Here is a 21641-nt window from a genome sequence, read left to right as displayed (position 1 = left end):
ATGTTCGTTGGTTTGCTAAGATGTCGTGTGATGGATTCCAAGTCCTCAGATGACTTGGAGACCTTATGTCTGGATGGACTGCAGTAGGGTAACCCAATACAACTCTGCAGCTCCCCACAATTTAACTCATACTAAGGATGTGCCAGTATACAGTATGGATTTCATACATACTGTAACACTTAAGTGTGTAATTCACAAATTCAGCATGTATATAATTTGTCAATTCTGACAAAAAGATTCAACTCCAAGCATTTTTTTCTCATTTCTGTCTGTCAAAACAAAATGATTAAAAGATTTTGAAATTTTATGTGATTATAAGAGTACAACGATCCTTTTCAAAAAGTACAGTGTACCCATTTTTCTTGGTACCTGCACTGACTGGTAAGTAAACCTCCGATTGTGGTGTGTCCATGTACATAGTGAGTCGTAGCTCGTTCGACAAACAAACCACTCTCACTCACTCGAGGTTACACCACCAATCTCCACAAGTCCTCCAGAACTAATCACCTGCCAGGACCTTTATAAAAATGAAATAAATAACAATGAGACAACATCCCAACCTCACCCCACCCAATAAATAACCAGGGCGAGATAAGCTCCGACAGTTATGACCCACTTGTTTAACAAAGCTGGGACAGAGTGCTCTATGGCACTGGGGCTCTTGCCTGCCGGCAGGGAGGGAAGACGAGACGTTTCCCTGACTCCTTCGCTGACTCACTTCTCTCTATCAGCACGTCCGAAGGCTGGGGTCTGACGAAGCGCAAAAGAGGACCATACCGTCCGTCCAATTCATCAGAGCTCCATTAACGGACCTTGCAGTGAGTACTTATTCAAGTCTGCTCCTCTCCTTTTGGGTGATGACACTGTTTCCCCCCCCAAAAAAAAAGATTTACAGACTGAACAGGGATGTTCAGCACAACTGAACAATTAATCTACTGCACTGTCTGAGTATTAAAAAAAAACAAGATAGAGACAAGTGGTTGTCTGTGAATTTGTGTATACTTTTAAAATTAAGTTGCCAACATTACGTTATTATAAGGTCCTGATAAGAAGAGGACAGTGTGCCTTGTTGTTTGATAGATTGTTTTGGCAAAGTTTTCACGATTCAGAGTCATTGTTTTGATAATTAATTCAAATGACTGAGATATGGGCGTTCACATGGTCCAGTAAGACCCTAATATATTTCGCTCACTGACTTGGAATAGAATGAGAAAATGTATTAAAGTTTAGCTTTAGATTAAGAGACAGACATTTAGGGAAAGCAAAGTGGAATAAAGAGGCATGACAGAGAGAGACAGAAAAGCAGAGTGAAGGAGAAAGCGAGAAAGAGAGACAGACAGATTGTGTGAAAGAGAGAGACAGCTAGATAGAGAAGGGGCGGACTGAGGAAAAAACTGTATGTCTATCTCTGCCCAGAGCAATGAAAGACGTGACTGATTAGTTATTGCTCTGGATACACAAGGAACTCCGGCATGACACACTACATGCTGCCCAGGTCTCTCTGCCATGTAGACCGATGGACTTTGGCCACGCTTTGGGGATGTGATGTAAATGAACGTTTTTAATAGGCTTATTAGTCAAACGGCGAGCACGGCAAATGTGTACGTCTTGGCAGCGCCACTCTGTCCTGTGCCTAAGATCCGTCAGCGTAGTAACAAGAAGATTGGTTGTTTATAGAAGTTGAAATGTTCAGAAGGAACGTATCTCCGTGGCCGGTCCCAGGAGCCGGGCCTAATTAGAACCAAATGGTGGAAATTCACTTCAAGAGCCCCGCAAAAGATCTCTCTTTTATGTAGCTTGGCAAGGGGCTCGGCTTTTGTCAGGCGCACCACGCTCACTTGCTCATCGCAACACACCATCACTTCTCCCCCCACAATGCATCTGGGCGCGTGAGGGTATGATTGTGTTTGTGTGTGTGTGCGCGTGTGTGCGCATCCCTCGGTCTGTGAGTGCATCTGGATGGATCTATAACCTCGTCTACCTTTGTTAAGGCCCAAATTTTTTTGGCGTGTGTGCCTGCTCGTACTACACAACGTGCTAATGGGACTCAATCTGCTTTATATTATTTGCCTCTTTCAAGTGTTTTTGGGGGTACTTACTCTGTGCCCTCTCGAAATGATTACATCATAGGGCAGCTGGTCACGCAGAAGGAACAAAGGGAGGCTTGCAGTGCCTCTCCCTACACTTCTACTCCCCATCCTCATGCTGTGAATTTAGACTTATGTTCATCTGCGTGGGACTGGACATGAAAACATATGACTACTGTGCTTTGACTTAATAGAGGGGGAGTGGCATGTCATTGGCGTGTTTTATGTGATTAATTCACTACAATAAGGAAGTTGTGCGGAAGGTGCAGTCATATGTTGAAATTTTCTTTTTTTCATTCTTGACCTAGACTGTCACTGCCGACGTCAGCTGTGACTTCATAATTACACTACACTACACCTTATACAAACTTTGGCTTAGACCAAAGAACAGTCAAACCCATGGCATCAGAGATAGGGGATTTCATATTAATATATCTTCCTTCTTCCAAAATAATCCTATCTGTCACTCAAAGTATTTGCATTCACAGTTTTCCTTTCATTTGCACTTTTGCTGGCCCCTGTTCCAGTAATATTTTTCAAGAGAGTGATGGGGTTTCAAGTCAATATTTCTCATATGATAGACTAAATAAGCCAGTGGGGACCTGCAGCACTTCACTGCAAAGGTGTGCTAGGTGTTGAAGGGTCATATTTCAATTCAAACAATCTTTCAGTTTCACTCAGGAGGCCAGAGAGAGAGATAGGATGAGAGGGAGAGAGAAAGCAGCACATATCTTTATTAAGCTCACACCAAAGAAATGGAAACTGGGAAAAAAGTGTACTGACTGACAATTTGGAGGAGGAAGACCTTACTTCACCAAAGCTAGTGTTCTAATAGTAGATACATTTTTAGACTTTTAGAAAATATACCTCTATTCATTAATCTCAAACTATCTTCCTGTACATGCAATGAAACACTGAGGCATGTGTTAATGCTTATACTCTGTATACATTCAAATGTGTTCCAAGAAAGGGTAAAAAAAAAGCAGTATGACATTCAGGCTGTGAATGTCAAAAATGTGTCTGTATACACCTTTGAGATGCAGTTTAGTGTCCCTTTGAGACTATACAGTTAAAAAATAGTGCCTAGAAAAGTGGTGTGTCATGGAAGAAAAACATTTCTCACCAGTGGATGAAGAGCGACCCAATGTTTGTCTAGCTTTTTGTGTAATGAGACGTCGCAGGGCTACTTTCTCTCTTTGCGGCTTTGCTGTCTGGTCGCCTACAGTACGTCCTAATTCACTCCGGCTAGTCTGCGAGCCGCCACTCGAGGTGAGGTTGATAAAGTCTCCCACGGGCATGTGGCCAGGACCAGACACCGCAACACTGAGTGGTAACAGGTGTGTTTTCAACGCAAGATTATTCTGCAACGCAGAATTGCAGGAATTCCACTGTATTTTTTGCATGAATCTAAAGGTCCCTTACCCTATCAAGAGAAAGGGTCTTTCTCTTGACATGTCAGTGGATAAGGAGCTTGTAGATTCATGCAAAGAGAGAGGAACTCACAACATTACTACCAAGCTCACAACACCAAGCTGATTGAAAAGGATTAAAGTTGTTTTTTACGATCTGCTTTATACAGAATGACAAAACATGCACAGAAATGACACGAGGAAACGACCATTCCATCTGCTTAGTACATGCAAAGGCTACAAGATGAGTACATATTTGCTCATATCTGTTACAAGCTGCACTAGAGAATGTCTGTGGTTTTCTTATGCTAATGTTGTCTTTGGTCTGAGGCTTGCTCTCATGGGGATCATCCGTTTTAGCACCGCTGCATGAGTCTGTTAACAACCGACAGCCTAATTTGACTTGAGGACTGCAGTTAGCAGCCATGGTTTGGCCTGCGATGCTGGAGTCTACTGGCACAAGTCAGAGGCAACATCAGAACGGAGTCTCTGAGCCTGTCAGAAACCAAACCCCAGGGGGAGACAAACAGAATGGCTTCTGATTGCTGTGAGATGGGGGGGTTGATGGCAGCATCTTCATCTCAACTCTTCGTCAAAGCACTCAACATTGGCCCCTGCCGTCAACTGAAATTGATCTGTGTATACCTCCCTGACTACACATGTAAGCAGAAGACCTGAGCAACATTAAAGTGAAGGTGACGACAGGCTGGCCGCCAGTTTTGCGGATATGCGCAGCTTTCTTGTAAGGACTTCTGGGAATGCAGAGACGCGCATTTGCCTTATTGTTTAAAGGAAAGAATGAAAAACAAAACATCCGCCTCAACTCGCATGCTCACCAAAAGAGAGTGCATGAGATGCGTCCAACAGAAACACTGAACAGAAATAGTGCGTCTATTTTGAGCCGTCTCAGTTCTTATTTTTAGAAGAAAAAAAAACGACCTGAACTGTGGTAAATTACAGAAGGATAAGGTCACCCGTAGCATGTTATTCCTGACTTATTTTCTGGCCTAAGAGCTCTGACTCATTTGAGGTATGTGATGATGTCACCAGGCCGTGTTTTTCAGTTCAATACCTGTCAAGTGTTTTCTGTCTGACAGTCTGATGCAATCACCAATACCAAAAGTTTGAATGACCTAATTCAGAATAGCAAAGCTATAGAGGAGTTGTGGACTGCAGTTCAGAAATACTATAATTATGTATGTTTACTTGAGAACAGAATCTCTTTTAGATCGGAAGGAAAAGGTAGATTTTTACACTATAGGTCACAACTGTTACTTATCCATACATACAACTGTTACTTATCCATCCAAACTCATAATTTCACACTAAAATTAAGAGAACAAATAACAATGAAGCAAACTGTCTGCTTTGGGGATAGAAAGAATGATGGTGTAGTTGCCAGCCTTAGACATAGATTCATTCTTCATGTGTTTTACTTAAAAACATGAGGTTCACTTAATTTTACCCAAATATGAAACACCAACATAACATATGGAAGAAAAGTGCCTGTTTCATATAACAGCTGCCATTTTAAAGATTACCACCTACTATCTGGGATAAATGCATTCAAGCTGAAGCTCAAAATATCCTTAGAAAAATAACTGTAAACGGACCCGTATGGAAAAAGACATTAAAATATTTATGATAGTTGTTCGTTTTTGAAGAATTGACAGAAATCAAATACCTATGGGTCTCCAGGGCAGACATCAAGACAAAGTACATTCGTACATTGTTACGCTGCAGACCAGGGTAGGGCTCTCTCATGAGATGTTTTCATATCTTCTTTGAAATAGACTGCAAGGCCATATTCTCTGGACAAAGAGAAATGATTTAGCCTACATAACAGAGACACGACTCGTCGTCTCTTTATGGAAGATAATAAACCATATAGCACTTCTACAGTGTACACTTTATGCCAACAAAACATAAAGGTTACATTGCATAGGCTAAACTGTAAATGACAGGTACACATGGAACACACACAGTGATGTTAATGTTTCCTATAGCCTAGGTGTAGTCACATGTAGGCCATGACAGGCAATTTGCCACTCAACAATCAACAGACACTTAGAAAGACTCTAATGTGTGGTCTTAGGTCAAATCTACACTTTTATTGCATATCAAAACTGTTTAGAGAATGGAAGAAGATATGATATACAATATATAAAATATTGTAATGTAGTCTAGTCACAATAAGTAAAGTAAGGTATTATGTAGGGCTTGACTGGACCATAGGCCTACAAGAAGGGCATCATTCTGAATCGGTTCTTCAAGCTATCGATGTATTTGGCTATGTCCATGGCATGAACACTTTAGGCCTATTTGAACACATCCTCTACTATGAAAGAATATTTGACATACCCACTCAACGGATAAATGTGCAGCTGTGTAGGCCAGAGGTTCTCAAACTTTTTGGGGCTAACACCAAAGATCAAACCAAAACGCTAAGGCACACCAGCTTATGGTTATTGATTGTAAAGTAGCCTATGTTATCTAGGCAATAACAGGCATGTTAATTCATACAGTCATGCCCACATGTTTCTCTATCGTTCATGAGATGAGACCAGTGATAGGCATATGCTCACATGATGTTGATTGAGCTTTTTAATCAAGAAGATGTGTCATTTATGTATTTAAAATACCCCTCTAGCCCATTTCATGAGTCTGTATAAATGCATTGGGTTCCTAAAAAATTCCACAACACACCGGTTGAAATCCACTGGTGTAGGCTACTGGACTGTTTTCAAGCCGAGTGCTCTGTCGGCTGCATTCGGCTATTTCCGTGAATGATGCGTTTCGTCTGACAGGCAGCAATGGCTCTTGCTGCAGGCAGCAGCGAAAGTTAGTACAAACTCACAGAATTGCAGACACACACTTTGCCGCCCCTCGAGCCCTGGAATATCGGTCTTTTAAAACAGAGTATGTTCACAGACGACTCATTCAGGTATTTATTTGCGCCTAGACCTTTAGGACACTTGGATGATAACTGGCGTTTGTTCTGTTGCTTCAGTCATGGTTGTCACTCGTAGCAGCCTACCTGACGCGAAAGAGACCTCATTCTCGTAACTCAGTGAAGGTAACCTCATCTCACAGTCTTGTGTGGTAAATAAAAACGTATAAAGCTTTTGGCAAACCTCCAAAGATAGCGACAAAAGCATACCGTTGCTTAATTCTGTTCAAATAAGTTATTCAGAGGAAGCTTCACCAGATGTTTTGCCAAGTGAAATGTGGAGTGTGGCGGGCGGGCGGGCTGTGAATTATTGCCTAAGATGCTTGCTAGCGACTAGTATAGGCTATAGCAAAGTTAATAGAAACAGAGGAGACTATCAAAAGCACTTGTTTTATTTTTTAGAATTATTTTAATCAGGTAAAGAGTGCTTCTATAGACGTCCAGCTTTATTGTAGACTGCATGTCTGTGTGTGACAGCGACCTTAATGGTCGATTATGGTTTGGTACAGCATGCTTCAAACAAACAGGCCTGGTAGCTTACCCATGCAAAACGGTTTGAGTGACAGGTAAGCAAGTGCTTTTTTCACTTGTGCAATCAATCATTTTACCTAACATACCTTAAGATGTAATTATAGTAACATGTTTCAATGTTGAGAGTGATTAATGACACACACACTAGAGGACAAGCTAGCACATTAATTAAGCCTTATTGTGAGTTAAAGAGTTTAGTTTGTAGCCTACTTTTGAAACATTTGCAGTAGCCTACAGTGGATGCATTGACAGGAAAAGAGTGGGTGCAATATCCTACATTTCAGCAGCTATTCGTTATTGAGTAACTTACCTGGTCATTGTGAATAAGTAGATAAAAAGGGATCTTAGCCTATCATATGTGTAGACGAAAGTGTCAACACATACAGTTCTTGTAGGCTATACAGGACTACAGCTCATTTTGAGACAGGAAATTGAACGTTAAGAGCTGAGCAATTATCATGTTCTGAGCTATATTATGAAACAAGACTACTCAGCAGTGAATTAAATTAAAGCAAGTGAAACCAGTTACCACTTATCAAAAGCAGCTGCTCCAGCTCCAAGTATTTTAGGAGAGTGAAAGAACAGATCAGGCATGGTCCAGGCTTCTCTCTTTCTGTCTATCTCTGTCTATCTACACACACACTAGGGTTTATGTTTGGACATATTCTTGTGTTTTGTGTTTTGAGAGCCAATCTGAGGTTCTGGCTGGTATGCACACATTATAATGTAAGGCCAATTCTATGGTTTTATATGAGCAAAATGTTTATGTTAAGACACTAATTTCGTCCATTTGTTTTCCTAAATTGTTTCATGATCAGCAAATGTGTGCTGATGTCAGACTCCACCATCAGATTTACGGAGTACAAGTTCAGGGTTTACAATGATCCCTTGTTTATTTACATACACTGAGTCAAGTCAACTGTAATATCGCTAGCGGTCATTTGTACTGGATAAACTAACTATTTCAAAACATTTGGATTCAATTATCAAGGGGATATAATATCCTAACAAACCTTTGTTTCTATTAATAAATTTGACCATTTAATACAATGCAAACTAAGCCAGAAGTTATTTTCATTGGTGGAGATTTAGTGTGTTTACTATTATGGGCAAAGCCTTGTCAGAACAATAATACAGACAGCCCTTCATAGAAAATCCTCAGCTACCCTATCAAAGGCACATTTAATATTTAATATTTACTTACAAAATGTTGCAGCATGTAGAATTAATCATTGAAAGGAATTATGAGATAAATGGCTTTTGTGAACCCAGATTTGATCATAACTTCACACCTAGTTTAGCCCTCTATGGGTCATGTAAGCGCTGATTGGGTTAATACATAGAGACATAGGTATTTCATCAAACCTTACCACCTAACTTCCTGTGTCACACCCATTCAGTTGCTGCCTCATGAACAGTATACTTATTTCCTCTGATATGCTCAATGCAACAGCAGTTATATAGTGGACGACTGACTAAATAACTTTTTTTACATTTATTTACCACTGCTTAGTTAAATTTCCTATTGTGATGTACTCCTCAGAACATCATTTAATTTTCAGATATTTGCACATGAAGTAGGCTAGACTAGTTCCAGTTTTTTGGATGTAGGGCTAGCTATTATGCTTAATATCAATTTGCCTCAATTCGTTGTCATGTCACATTGCAACAGAATTAAAAATTAGTGATCTGACAGATGTTCAGAGTGCAATTACATTGTAACATATGACTGGGATGGCTTTTAGCTCAGTTACACAGCATTCGGAGTAAGAACAACAGTCCTTTCACAAAGCTAGCACCATATCCTAACTACACGCGATGCAAGCGAGTGTTAGCGATAAAATCAGTTTAATTACATTGTTTTCAATTGGAATGTCCTAACTGTACGTGACTTAGCGTCGGCCCGTCTTTCTTACAATATCACGTTACAGCCTACCACGTGTGGACGACACAGTGTTCAAGTTGAAGAAGTTAAGGAGCTTTCCTTTTGTCTCGTAAATCCCCCGCCCGAGTTTGAAAGTGTAAATTACCCAGCTTTCTTGCGGCATTTCACGCAGGAACGCCCCCTTTACCTCGGAGTTCTTGAGGGTGCCCCGAGGTTGCCGTACGACAAGCATGGCTGCGCCCATTGTTGAGATGAGATATTTTCTTTGCATTTGTACTGTGTTGGTCATTTTATGTCGATGCAATGCTCTAGATTACATTGCTGCTTCAATCCGGTCACCAATTCATGCATTGCACGGTCTTGCTGTGTGTGCAATACAATGTAACGATTTGTTTTCCAGTTTTTCCACATGTAGCACAAAACAATAACAATGACTAGCTTCCTGCTAATGCCCCTCGTGGCTCGAGAGAAACTCGACAGCACTTGTTGAAATTGAAATAGGCAAAATTGAGATACTAAAAAAGTTTTTATTATTAATTCACATTGACCATACCCAGTAAGGGAGAGTGAGGGACGTGTTCTAGACCAATGTCCAGCACCAACGAGACAGCTGCTGCCCTGATGGCATCCATGTTCTTCCCAAAAAGACTACAACCCCCAGCGTTCGCGCTAGCAACTCATTTGTACATGTTGTACGGGTGGGCGTACAATGATTTATGAGTCTAATGGAAAGGGCCCTTTCGACCATCCACTTGATCAACCAACCGATCGACAAACCAAATGTCATACCCATCCGCCTTACTGACATGTATCAGAATAATTGCCTTTTTATAAACAGCCTACATATAGCTACATGAACTTACACTTATCCAACATGTGCCCAGAATTGGTGCCACATACTTATTCTGTTGAAACTTGATGGATACATAGGCTTGTTGGAACATTAATACATGTAGGAACACTTCAATGTTGAAACTTCATTAAATGAACATTCATTAGCTTATTTGTGTCGTTATTAGTGATAAGCTATTGCTATTGTTGCTTAAAACTATTATGTGTAATACTAATGTAGACTAGGCTATAGTCTATATTTCACTTTGCAGAAAACTAAAACAGGACTTTAACCAATTATCTGCGAGATATGAGAAATGCCATAGCCTGGCCTGTAGGCTTATCACATTTTCTCTTTTTTAAATCATTAAGTTATGAAAGCATTCCTATGAGTCCACTTCAGATCATCTCCAAATATGTGATTAAGTTTAACAAAGTTTTCTGGACAAATGTATCCCTCGGACCGCAGTTTGAATATTAGGTTTGAGATTAACATAGCCTGAATGCTGTAATGTTGCCACTAATGAAGAGAAGTTTATAAAGTAGGCTAACAAATTAAAAGTGTTTTGAGCTGAACTGGCATGAAGGCTGGTGGACTGTTTGTAGTGGGCCACCTGGATCTTTGGGCAAAACACCAGCGGACAGGGAAGCCGCAGTGTCTGGCAATGCAGACTGCTCGGGGGACCTGCTTATCCAGCTGTAGATCGAACTGGCAGGCTTATCATGAATTCGTATTTATTTCAATTTGGCTATAGGCTACGATTCCTAAAAGTTTCTATGGTTCACAACAACTCGCAATACGCTACACTAGTTAACCACAATTTGTAGCCCTACATGTATGTTGGTCATGTTAAGCATTGCTTGCAACATAATGTGAAACTAAAATCTAAGCTAGTAGAAAATGATGTTTAAAGACAACAGACAGACAGACAAAATGCACTAAAAACAAAACCTCAAACAAAATTGTCAAAGCAATGAACGTGCTGGTAGATGGTCAATAAGGTGTTTGACATGACGTTTGATGATCCACCGGGCGGAAATAGGTTACTTTCTGATAGTTAGTTAGCATTAAGCAACGTGCTGGTGGCAGACGTTTTTGATAACCAAGCTTGTTGGTGTGTGGGTGCGCGCACATTTTACATGGATTTGCAAGACAAAAGTGGTGTGTGCAAAGTAAAAGTAGTAGCCTATGTGTGTGAGCTTTTCACAGGGATGTGGAAGACAAAATTGGTTTATGTGCAAGTTTTTCATGTGCATGTGCAAGAAAAAGTAGTGTGTGCGCAAGCATTTCATGTACATATGCATGAAAAAGTAGTACATGTGTAAGCTTTTAGTGCATATGCGACCTATTCTTGATATATGGCCTGGGGGGGGGGCTCATACGTCAGGTCACATCGCACTGCACAGAACTGTCACAGGTTGTATCCAGTTTGGACATTCCAATCGAAATCAAAGTAATCAAACTGACTTTGTCGCTAACACTTGCTCCTATTACACGCAGTTTGGACATGGTGCAAGGCATGGCTTCAGCGCAGTCCTGTCCACACAGTTTGAGAGCAAATTTCCATGATTTTGAAGTCTTAATTTCACATATTTTCATACATTCTAATTTTTCTAAATGGTTACCTTTGTCTTCACAGACCCTTGACTGTGAAGTTACAAACTCAAAACGCATATCATTGGTCAGCTTTCACCAAATCCGTCACTAATAAACCACGGCCTTGCTTTGCCCATTTATATGGTATCTTTGCCCAAACTTTTACTGCTCATTCTGTCCATTGCATGTCCCATACAACACTACACGCTTTCCTTTTTTCTCTACTAGATCACAGTCTTGAACAACCCATCCATACTCCAAACTTATAGTATTTCTGAAAATAAATAGTTCTCTACTAAATAAAAATTAGTCTGTTACAAGGTGTGTTTCTCAGAGTAATATTCTATTACATCACTTGCTCCATAAACATAGAATGACACAATAATAAGAGACACTCTACTTCCTAACCTGTCCCGGCATTCAATTTATACATAGTTTTATTGGCACAGATAAGTAATGACAGAAGTATCATGATGAAATGAGCTTTCCCTTTGATGTGGTAATTGTACGCCAAGATGACACATCATCATAGCCAATTTGACTGTGTAAACTCTGCAGCAGAGGACTGAACCTGAACCATATCAGTCTGGTCCTAGGTACATGTCACCATTCCATTGCTCCTTTGGCTACACAGGCAAGAATCTAACTCGCCAGGGCTCGTTCAATGAATTCCCAAATGCGTGCAGTGCATCTTGACTGTACAGATGGTTCTCATATGCATTGAACGGTGACCACAGCAAGGTGATGATACACATGCAAGAATGCCCAAGGTCAGTAACTTCCTCTTTCTCTTTATGAGCGCCAGAGAGCTGTTAGTGTGCAATATGTTGTATCTGTTACATACAGTAAACTTTGTGGCAGACTGCTTTAAGGAACTGCCTTTTACAGCTAAGGATCCAAATGCCCATGTATTAGAGGAAATAGGCGCTGAAGCCTGTGAGTCATGCAAAAGATAAAGCAAGCCACGAGAGCTAAATATAAACAATGTGAATTGTCAGCGTGTGAAATGGGGGACTTTTGGAATGTGACTGTCACTTCTGTGTCTCCCCCCACACACGGCCTTCCACCTTTGCCCCCCTCAACACCCTGGCCTCCCCGCGCACTTCAAATGTTTAAAAGAGTGTGACGACCGAGAAACGCGTGGAGTGTTTGTTTGTGGCCTCATCTGCCTCGACTGAGTCTCCAGTGGCCTCGCTTATCCTCTGGAGGGTGTTTTTTTGTTTCTTCGCCAATTTGAATGGCTGCCCGCGAATTCCTGCATGTTGAAGTAACAATATTGTTTTGTCTCAAGTTTCTCTGAAATCCAACATAAGGCTGAGAAAGGCATGGTTTAGGCTCAGCCTTCCTGGAGAGGTGATGGGCTATTTCTTTTTATTTTTTAATGTGGCTTTTTTATTTTAAAGCTTGACATTTTCAGGGCTGAGATTTCTCTTTTTGTTGACCTGAGTGCTCTTGTCTGCGGCTTTTATAGAGCGACATTTAGATGGAAGGTTAGGGGTGGGGGTACGAAAAACGAGATGTCATGTCACACACTTTTATTAGGCGACAGGTCGTTGAAATTGAGCTTTTGGACTTGGAGCTCAAGCCCAGGCTCATCTCTTCCATCTCAGTGGGGTAAACAGAACATTCACAGTCTCACCACATTGGCATTAGTGCAATAGATGTCTCTCTTACCTAAGATGCTGCAGGACACTGCACTTCTCATAGCAAGATGTCTTGACCTTTTACGTTGAGTTTTAGCAGTGGCATGTGGTGTAGCAACTGTCACTTTTTGCATTATTCCTTGTTGCGCTAATGGCTTACGCATTGCTGACATATTTGGACGTTGGTGTTGTTGAAAATGCAGTGGCTTTATGATGGTGAAGCATAGTGTCATATTGTTTGCAGAGGAAGTGGGTATTGGCTCAGTTAATTGTATCACATGCAAAGGAAGTGTAATTTTTTATCAGTCGAACACCACAGCAATAACTGCTCATTCACACTTTTAACCATCAGACAGACAAACAAGCACTTATTTTCTTTTGATGCAGACTTCAGGTAAGGGACTGTGGGTTCTTGAACAATCCAATTGTAGAAATCCAGATCCTTTGAGTGATTCAGGCCCAGAACACTTGGAAGATAGAAAACTAAGTGATGGAACTTAGTTAAACTACGGTCCAACAAAGTCTGTTCCTGTTATTTTTCCCTTCATAGTTAGTTGCTGCTGGTCAGTTTCTGCAGTAATGAATTGTTTTAGCTACTCTTTTCCCTGCACACAAACTCGCCATATAGGAATGCAAAGGGTGCCCTTTTATCCTTTATGTGATGCATGTCATGAGAGAATAGCTGTCAGTCTTGGTGTCCACGCTTAACATACCGGTACAAGCATTCTGTTGGACACACACACACACACACACACACACACACACACACACACACACACACACACACACACACGTACACACACATACTTATCCAACAAATACAAACAATCATTTTAACACAAACATACAGTTTCGCTCGTCAAAGCCAACACACTCAACAATTTTACATTGTTTCACTTAACATATTTGAGAAAATATCTCATGTTGCATTGGGCCAACGTTACAGTATTTAAGTCGTCTCTTTAATGTGGGCTGACCACAGGCTGCACGCTATGGCCTGTTTATCCAATTATAACCAGTGCATTCTAAACCGTAAATCAGCAATGCATATTTCTGAAATCGCATTCGAAATGCTCCAACTTAGCCTTTGGGTTTTTAATGACGTACCTCTCTCCCTTTAAAAGCACAAGAGCAACTGCGATGATAAACATGAAGTGTGTGCAAATTATGCAAACTCGGCTCCAAATACAACATCTGCTTTTGCACTGAGCAGCGCAGGGCTGTAATCTGTATCGTGTGCGGCATTTTCAATATTAGTGTTATATGATTATCAAATGCCTGTGTGTAATTTTCATCAAATGAATGCACGGCGTGATGTCACTCGGTAAGGGAGCATGGTGTTTGGAAAGTGGAAAGTGATTGTTAACATAATTTCCCTCTGTTACAGGGCATATGCCACCCAAGCCCATGTTTAGAATTTAGACCCATCTTTGATGCTGTTTCTTTCCACCCTTAACCCATTTTGCGTTGGAAATATTATTTGTAATGCATATTCAGGGAACTCTACTGATGGAAATCTTAGAGAAAATGCTGAACGTGGCGGTGACAAAGCCGTTTCCACCACATTACAAAAAACATAATAAATGCTACCTACAGCAATTGACCAAACTGATAATGTAACCACTATGACCATATCATATTAGGATTACCAGAAAGTGCTGTTTTCAATACAAAAGGTTGAAAAGGAGTGGAAATGTTACACTGACTCTGGCTTGGCCTGTTTTTGACATCCACAGAGACAACCATCCTCTGAAACCCATTTGCCCCTCTCATGGAGCACCACGAGTGAGGACTCCAGAGCTCTGCCCTGACTTGACGGCTCTATATCAGTGCGAAGATCTGCTGAGGTGTAGCAGGACTCTGTGAGGGGAGACTGGAGGAGAGAGTATAAAGCCGGGTGTTTATATCTAAAGCGGAGAGAGCCTGGATTCACACCAGAATAGAACCACACTCGGGGTGTCTGCTTTCGACACAGATGGAGGTCCAGAGAGCTACCTGGTGCACCTGAAACCCCCCAGGTACAATATTTTGACACTTTATTGGAAGTGCTATGTTGTGCACCTCTCTGTATGACCTACAATAAACACAATCAAGCTAACTTTTATCAATGTCAGAGCTATTGGAGCAAGCAAGGCAAGCCTATCAGCTAGTTATCTCTTTAGTTCTTGGCATAAAATCCATATTAATGCCTCTTTAACTAGGAAATCATGCAGAAGGTGTCCTTGAGTTAATTTTCACATGTATATTCATATTGAACCAATTATGCTTAAATTATTGCCTTGAGACTTTTCTGTTCACCACAGGTGAAATGAAAGGTACTTAAGATATTCCCAGTACAACCCATTTGAAACGGTGAGGATGGAAATGTTTTTAATTATTATTTCTCAACTTGAAACAGTTTTATGAACAAATTTAACACCACATAAGGACATTCTGTTTTGTCGTGATTTTAAGTATTTTTTTATTATGGAGGTAAGAACATTTTTGTAAGGCAAAAGATATGTGGAATTCAGCATCAAAGCCATTTCAAAGGGAAGGAATGAGATTGGACCAACTCCACACGGCAAACATTAACATGTGTAATACGTTTATTCTGCCACTGTGCACAGAATGGTTTAAGTTGTCATTGCGGATCCTTCCAGAAATGCTCGGTTGATACTTAGTCTGTTTTATGACGAGGATTAAAAAGGATTGAGTTCATGTCCAAATAATTCACCTTTGTGCGGAAATGCTTGAGAGTATTTTACCCGTCTCTGGGGAAATTATCATTGTCTCTCATCAGACACATCATGACGGCTACTAGGACTGAGTTCATGTCGAAATAATTCACCTTTGTGCGGAAATGCTTGAGAGTATTTTACCTGTCTCTGGGGGAATTATCATTGTCTCTCATCAGACACATCATGACGGCTACTGTGCAGTAGAAAAACAAACCAGACATGCAAAGAATGTCAGAATTAGACACACACAGGGAACACCATGTGCCCTGTGTTAAAAAATCGTCAACGTCACATAGTATTTGTAGTGCATAGTAACTTATATTGCTTATTGTGTAGATAATATCTATGTAGATATGTAGATATGGACCCAGATACTCCACTCTGGAGTACTTTTCAATATGGACCCAGATACTCCACTCTGTGCTGAGGAGAGGGTATAACCATGACATAAAAATCTATTTAGCTGCTTTCTAGTCACATGAACCCTTCTATCAGAACCTGTCAATTCAAAAAAGCACAAATTAGGATATTAGAATGACCAAAACCTTTCACCTGACTGAAGTGAGTCTCAATAATCCTGGGAGGTGCAGCGCCCTCTGTGGACTTTTGACAGTAGCTTGTTTTGGGTCGTAACTGAGTGAAGGGTACGTTACTTCCCAGTGTCAGACTGCTTGGCTGACCATGCAAGGAGCTCATAGAATTCATGTGTTTTAAGGCCTAACTGCCTCTTGCTATGAACACAGGAAAAGAAATCTGATCTTTTGTTCTGTTGTATTATCCTCTCAAGGATAGTTTACCGTTTTAGCCTCTGTATGAGTGACTGTATTGGGATTTTTTGTTTCATATTTTATCCATTTCACTCAAAAAACCGGTCTCATATTCACACAAATGTGGCTTTCAGCTTTGTTTTGATAAGTGTTTCTCAGTCCTGTTGCCTTGAGTCAGTCATCTCTCTGCTCCACCGTACCTGGTCAACCAGAAGCATAGTGTACACCAGGCCGACACAGTTTCTCACACTGCCAGCACAGATCTTCATCTGACTGAACAGGAAGTTTGGTCTTTGATCTCTGACAGTCAAACTAATGTGGCTCAGCAGTTCAGTGGAGCGATGAAATATCAAATGTGAAATAAGTGGCATTTTATGGTGAATCTGTCATCTTCCTCATCAGCACGTCCTCACAAACGCACAGAGATGCAGAGAAGACATGCCAGGGGAACACTTGGGCAACACTGAAATAACTTCAGCAACAAAGATGAAATGACAAATGACATACAAATACCAACATATTAATATACAGTATACATGCAAATTACTGGTAGATGTTAAAAAAAAAAAGGCCTTCGGGTTATGGGTTTTGTCCTTGAATGTGAGGTCTGAGATGCTACCAGTGTTGTAAGTCCAGTGAAGATGCGCCAGTTCACTGAGGCATTTTTCGATCAACAGTGAACTGGTTCTTGATCCGGTATCTAGTGAGCCAGCCTGCACTTCTAACAATTTTGAGTGGAACCAAGGATGCATCATCAGCTGCAGGTGCTGCGTGCATAACTGGACTGTAGAATGACAAGACTACTCCAGTATACAGGAAAAAAGCATTTTTTTTTTGTTCTAGTTTCGAACCAACTTTTCAAAACCAATTTATTTCTGGTTGAAATGCACTGAACGGTTCAACATCTGGAGCGTGAACCAGAACGAAGCAAGTTCTTTGTTGGTGGAAAAGGCCTATTAGTGAGTTTGTCAAGCTTGTTCAGAGAACCCCAAGGATTTAGATTCTTTAAGTGGAGTAATGGGCCAGGCTGCGTGATTCATTTACCCTTGGTATGAAACCCAAACATTAGCTAGCAAATCCGCTCTCAGTGTTTATTTCAATCACCTCAGATCAAGGAGATGTTCCTCAAGCATTTATCATACATGTGTAATTTTGTACATCTATTCTCTGCTCTGATAGATACACATTTCTTTTAAAGATTTTTTCCTCAAAAAAGTACTTAACCGTCGTCAAACAAATTACAAAAATTAGTTTGGGATGAGACTAAAAGTGGACTTGGCAGAACGATCACAGGGTTTTTGGTAATGTGTTTGTAATACATTAGGCCATTATACATTGCTTTTAACTAACAAATTAAGTGTACATTCTGTTTTCTCTAATGCTTCTCCCCTTTGGTTTGAAACCACTGGGCCGGTTGCTGCATGTTCTTAAACATCTGTGCGTAGCCAATGGGCTGCCACCCCTGCTATCAGACGTGCTGTAAATATTTTGATCAAAGGATGGTCTAAACACAACACCACATGTTTACATGTGACTGTATGTTTATGTGGAGATAAGGAATGCAGGGGGCTTGGTCAATGTGATGCGCTGCCGCTGAAGATGATGATATATCTTCAGAAGATGGATTTAACCTGTAGAGGAATACGGTCACAAATATGTGATTAGAATGTTTGACCGAGAGTTCCGCACTATGATGCGACAATACCCTCATAGATTTTCCCCATAGACTGTATAAAGAACACTGAAACTATAGATCGTTTGTGTAGAATTCTAGAAGGAACCAGGAAAATAATTCACTCCTCAACACCGTCAGCCACTGGTCCCAATGTTGTGGCATGCAGGGATGTTGCATGTGGTTGCGGCGCAGATGTTGTGAAGCAGATGTTCTCAATCAAGTGATGTTGATGTTGAAAGTATTACTTTGCTAATTACATTTGCATAAACATTTAGTTTAATCTTATTTACAATGCATGTTTTGAAAATTATTTTCACATTGAGTTTACTTTCAGTGGCTCAGAAGTGCGAACTCTTGTATACATATCTGGAATCTGTTTGTGCGTGTTTGTGTTTGTGTATGTACATGGGGTCAGGCTTTTTTATTTGATTTTACAGGAATCATTATGCAAACAGCAAAACCTTAATTGCGATGCAATAAGAATGCTGATAGATGCGCAGATCGTGGACATTATACTGAAGTGTGGTCATCATTTATATGGTGAAAAGGAGCATTGAAACGAGTTTTAGATATCAGATTAAAGAACTTTAAGAGATTAAAGGAGGTCGAAGGTGCAAGTGGAACATTAATAACAGTTACTAGCAGTCGTGAGACAGACGTAATAGGTGGCGAGTCTGTACATTTGGAGAGAACGGATCATGACAGATTTGGAGAATGTTATGAGCTGTAGATTGATTAATGTTCAACTTTCAAGCCAGCATAGACTAAATGGAGTTATATATTCAACATTAGCTGCTCAGATTTTACAGAGTTGAAACTACACATTTACACACATTGGTTTGATGATCACTACATCATCATTCAGACACCAGATGGTTTAGTATGGTTTAGAGGACTAATAGAGAATCACTGATCTTCAGACCTCATGGATTAGATGTGCACAGGTACCTAAATGTGTTTGCTGAGAGAGAGACTGAGAAAGAGAGAGATTTGGTTATTGACAGAGAGAGAGTGATACAGAGAAAGAAAGAAAGAAAAGAGAGGAACTTCTGGATTTCTCCCAGTTTTGTGTCTGCCTGTCTGGTCTCCACCTCCACCCTGTCAGCCAATAAAGGTGAGCAGGCTCCATCTGTGCTTAGTCAAAGTAATGTCAGATGCAGACTTTGCTTCAAGCTTAGAGAGCTTTGGAGGAGACTTGCACACCCATGTCCAGTAATTAAGTATGCCTGGGCAGATTATATTCAGTCATGGCTATTGGTTAAGGTCAAGTTACTGTACGACTGTTCATCACATTGATGGCTTCAGTGGTTCTGTCTACAGTTTTGGCCAAAAGGGTTAGTCACTGAAGAGACTGGACAGTGTGTGTTTTTGTGTTTAGTTACTGATTTTACGGTTACAATATTTGTTGTTATCTTGCCCTAATTAGTGTTTACAGTAGGTCTGCAGTTGATGTAGTATTGGGGGCATGCGCCTCACTTGTCTAGACTCCTCAGACAGGACCAGCATTTGAAATAGAACATTTACAAGACACATTATGTCATTAAGCGTATGACTCAGAGCACATATTACTCATACATGCAGCTTTCCTCTCTGTCTTGATCAGATATTTCAAACATAAGACAGAGCCGACCCAGGCAAAACATCGTAAATGTGTTGGAACAAACACAGATTTAATTGTTCCTTTAACCTTCTCTGTCCATTCCTTGTTTTACCGTTAAAAAAAAAACAAAAAAAAAAACAATCTCAATCCTTGGCAGGAGGACTCTGGAGCCTCCAAGACTGTGCCCATTTTGCTGACCGCTCGGATTAATGAGTGTTTTGGCAACAACTGGCCCCACGGTCCGCTGGCTCAGATGATACTTCCTGTTGAATGCTACTTGGTTCCTTTGTGGCCAGGGTTGTGGCTGGGTGAATTTGGTTGGCACTGAGCAGGCTAATTGAGTCACGTCGGTGTGACAGCACATGGGGGTAGGGGTGCTGGTCAGGGGGCGTCACATTGGGTTTGCGTCTCGTCTCCGTGTCACAGAACACTGGACCGAGTCAGCCGTGCGGCTGGCGCTTCAAACAAAAACGCGGACCCAATGTAATGTCTGCTGGAACAGCCTGACACCAAACACAAAACACCCAAGCCCTTTGTGTTAGCTCAGTTTACCCCGCTGGCCATGTCAATACTGCAACGGCTCATCTGAGGAGATGGCAACTGTGACCACTGTAAGGAAAACACTGACATGACACAAACACTGACACTGACACTGACACGTTTCAGATGCACACACGGCATTTCACAAGCATTTGACAGCTGTATACAGCACAAATGAATGAAGTCACCGTATTAGCCTCAGCCCACGCCAACAGATGTGGAGAATCACAGAAATTGGAGTTTAAAAAAAAAAGTCCATCTGAAGTTGTTGTTTTTCTTCTTCTTCTTCTTCTTCTTCTTTTCAATGTCAGGAGTAGGGAGCTCTTCACACGACAGAATGTGTCTGTAAAGGTAAAGGGGGTTGGAGATCCCTTGGCAGGGTTGGCCCTGTCACAGCTTGCTGCATCATTTGGCCTGTGATTGCTTTAATTAAGGTATTGTTAGCAGCCGAGTGTTTTGGGAAACCCAAGCTGTCTGTGTTTGAGTCCGAGATCTTTGTGGACAGTAGAGGGTAGATAGGTAGATCCAGAAAAAAAACGAATTAACTTGAACAGTGTGTCCATTCAAGTTAAAAGAAGGCCCTCAGTTATACATGTAGGCAGTGAATGACAAAAGAGAGATTCAAGTTTACCCTTCTTAAAACTTGAAATCCAAACATGAATCATGGCATCTCTTTAAACTATAGGTCAGAGTTTCCTTCATACTCCCCCTATGTGCATTCCAGTAGTGTCTGTATATATACATCTCAGCAGAAGGAAATGAAAACCCCTTAGAAATGAGTGTTGACAAAATCATGGACCCTGTTCATATTCCTGGAAATTAGACATTTTTATACCTTACTTGGGTGATACAAAGATAACTGTGCAACTGCGTGCACAAGGTGCAAAGTAAATGAAAGGCTAAGAACATAATCATATAATAGCTCAGTTTAGTTCAAGATTCGGTAAATTAAACCAGATTGTTGTTGGACAGCTTAATGAGGAAAATGAATTGGTACATTTATGAGGTGGCGTGTATGGAGCTTTGTGTATTTTTGCTGTATCTTTGTCAGACGTATAGTAACATTAGACTTTTCTGGTTATCTATTAACCTGTCCACTCCATGTCTATTACCCAGATGTGTATTTATTAATTGTAACCTGGGTTCAAACAATTAAACCAGAAATGTTATTTTAGATCGCTTTCTTTAATTAACACAATTGTGTTTGAATATACAGTAAGCAACTGGCCCTATGCTAAAGCAATTCTGAAGTGGTTGCTCAGACAGCACCAGCTGTCTCAAATAACGGTTGCATAGGATGCATTTGTATGACATTTTACATAAAAAGACATGTATATAAAGAAAAGAATGTACAGTAACACACTTACACAACATCGACACAGTGACAGTCTGATGCTGAGTGAGGG

At 40.7% G+C, this 21641-nt stretch overlaps 1 protein-coding gene across 8 annotated transcripts in view; it reads left to right on the top strand.

The window, feature by feature from the left end:
* Positions 1 to 670: 670 nt before the first annotated feature.
* myocd (myocardin) overlaps positions 671 to 21641 on the top strand; it is a 90176-nt gene continuing 69205 nt past the window's right edge. For 6 of the 8 annotated variants that reach the window (XM_048233465.1, XM_048233469.1, XM_048233468.1 and 3 more), the window contains exons 1-2: positions 671 to 818; positions 14670 to 14951. The gene's annotated coding sequence lies outside the window, so the exon portion shown is untranslated. Of the gene's footprint in view, positions 819 to 6366; positions 6441 to 6550; positions 6573 to 14669; positions 14952 to 21641 lie in introns of those variants that run through there. The other 2 variants (XM_048233461.1, XM_048233460.1) reach the window with 2 other exon arrangements.

Source organism: Alosa alosa, chromosome 22 (assembly GCF_017589495.1).
Source record: "Alosa alosa isolate M-15738 ecotype Scorff River chromosome 22, AALO_Geno_1.1, whole genome shotgun sequence".
NCBI lineage: Eukaryota > Metazoa > Chordata > Actinopteri > Clupeiformes > Clupeidae > Alosa > Alosa alosa.
Note: the sequence above shows the minus strand (reverse complement) of the source record. Positions and strands in the feature narration are given on the sequence as shown.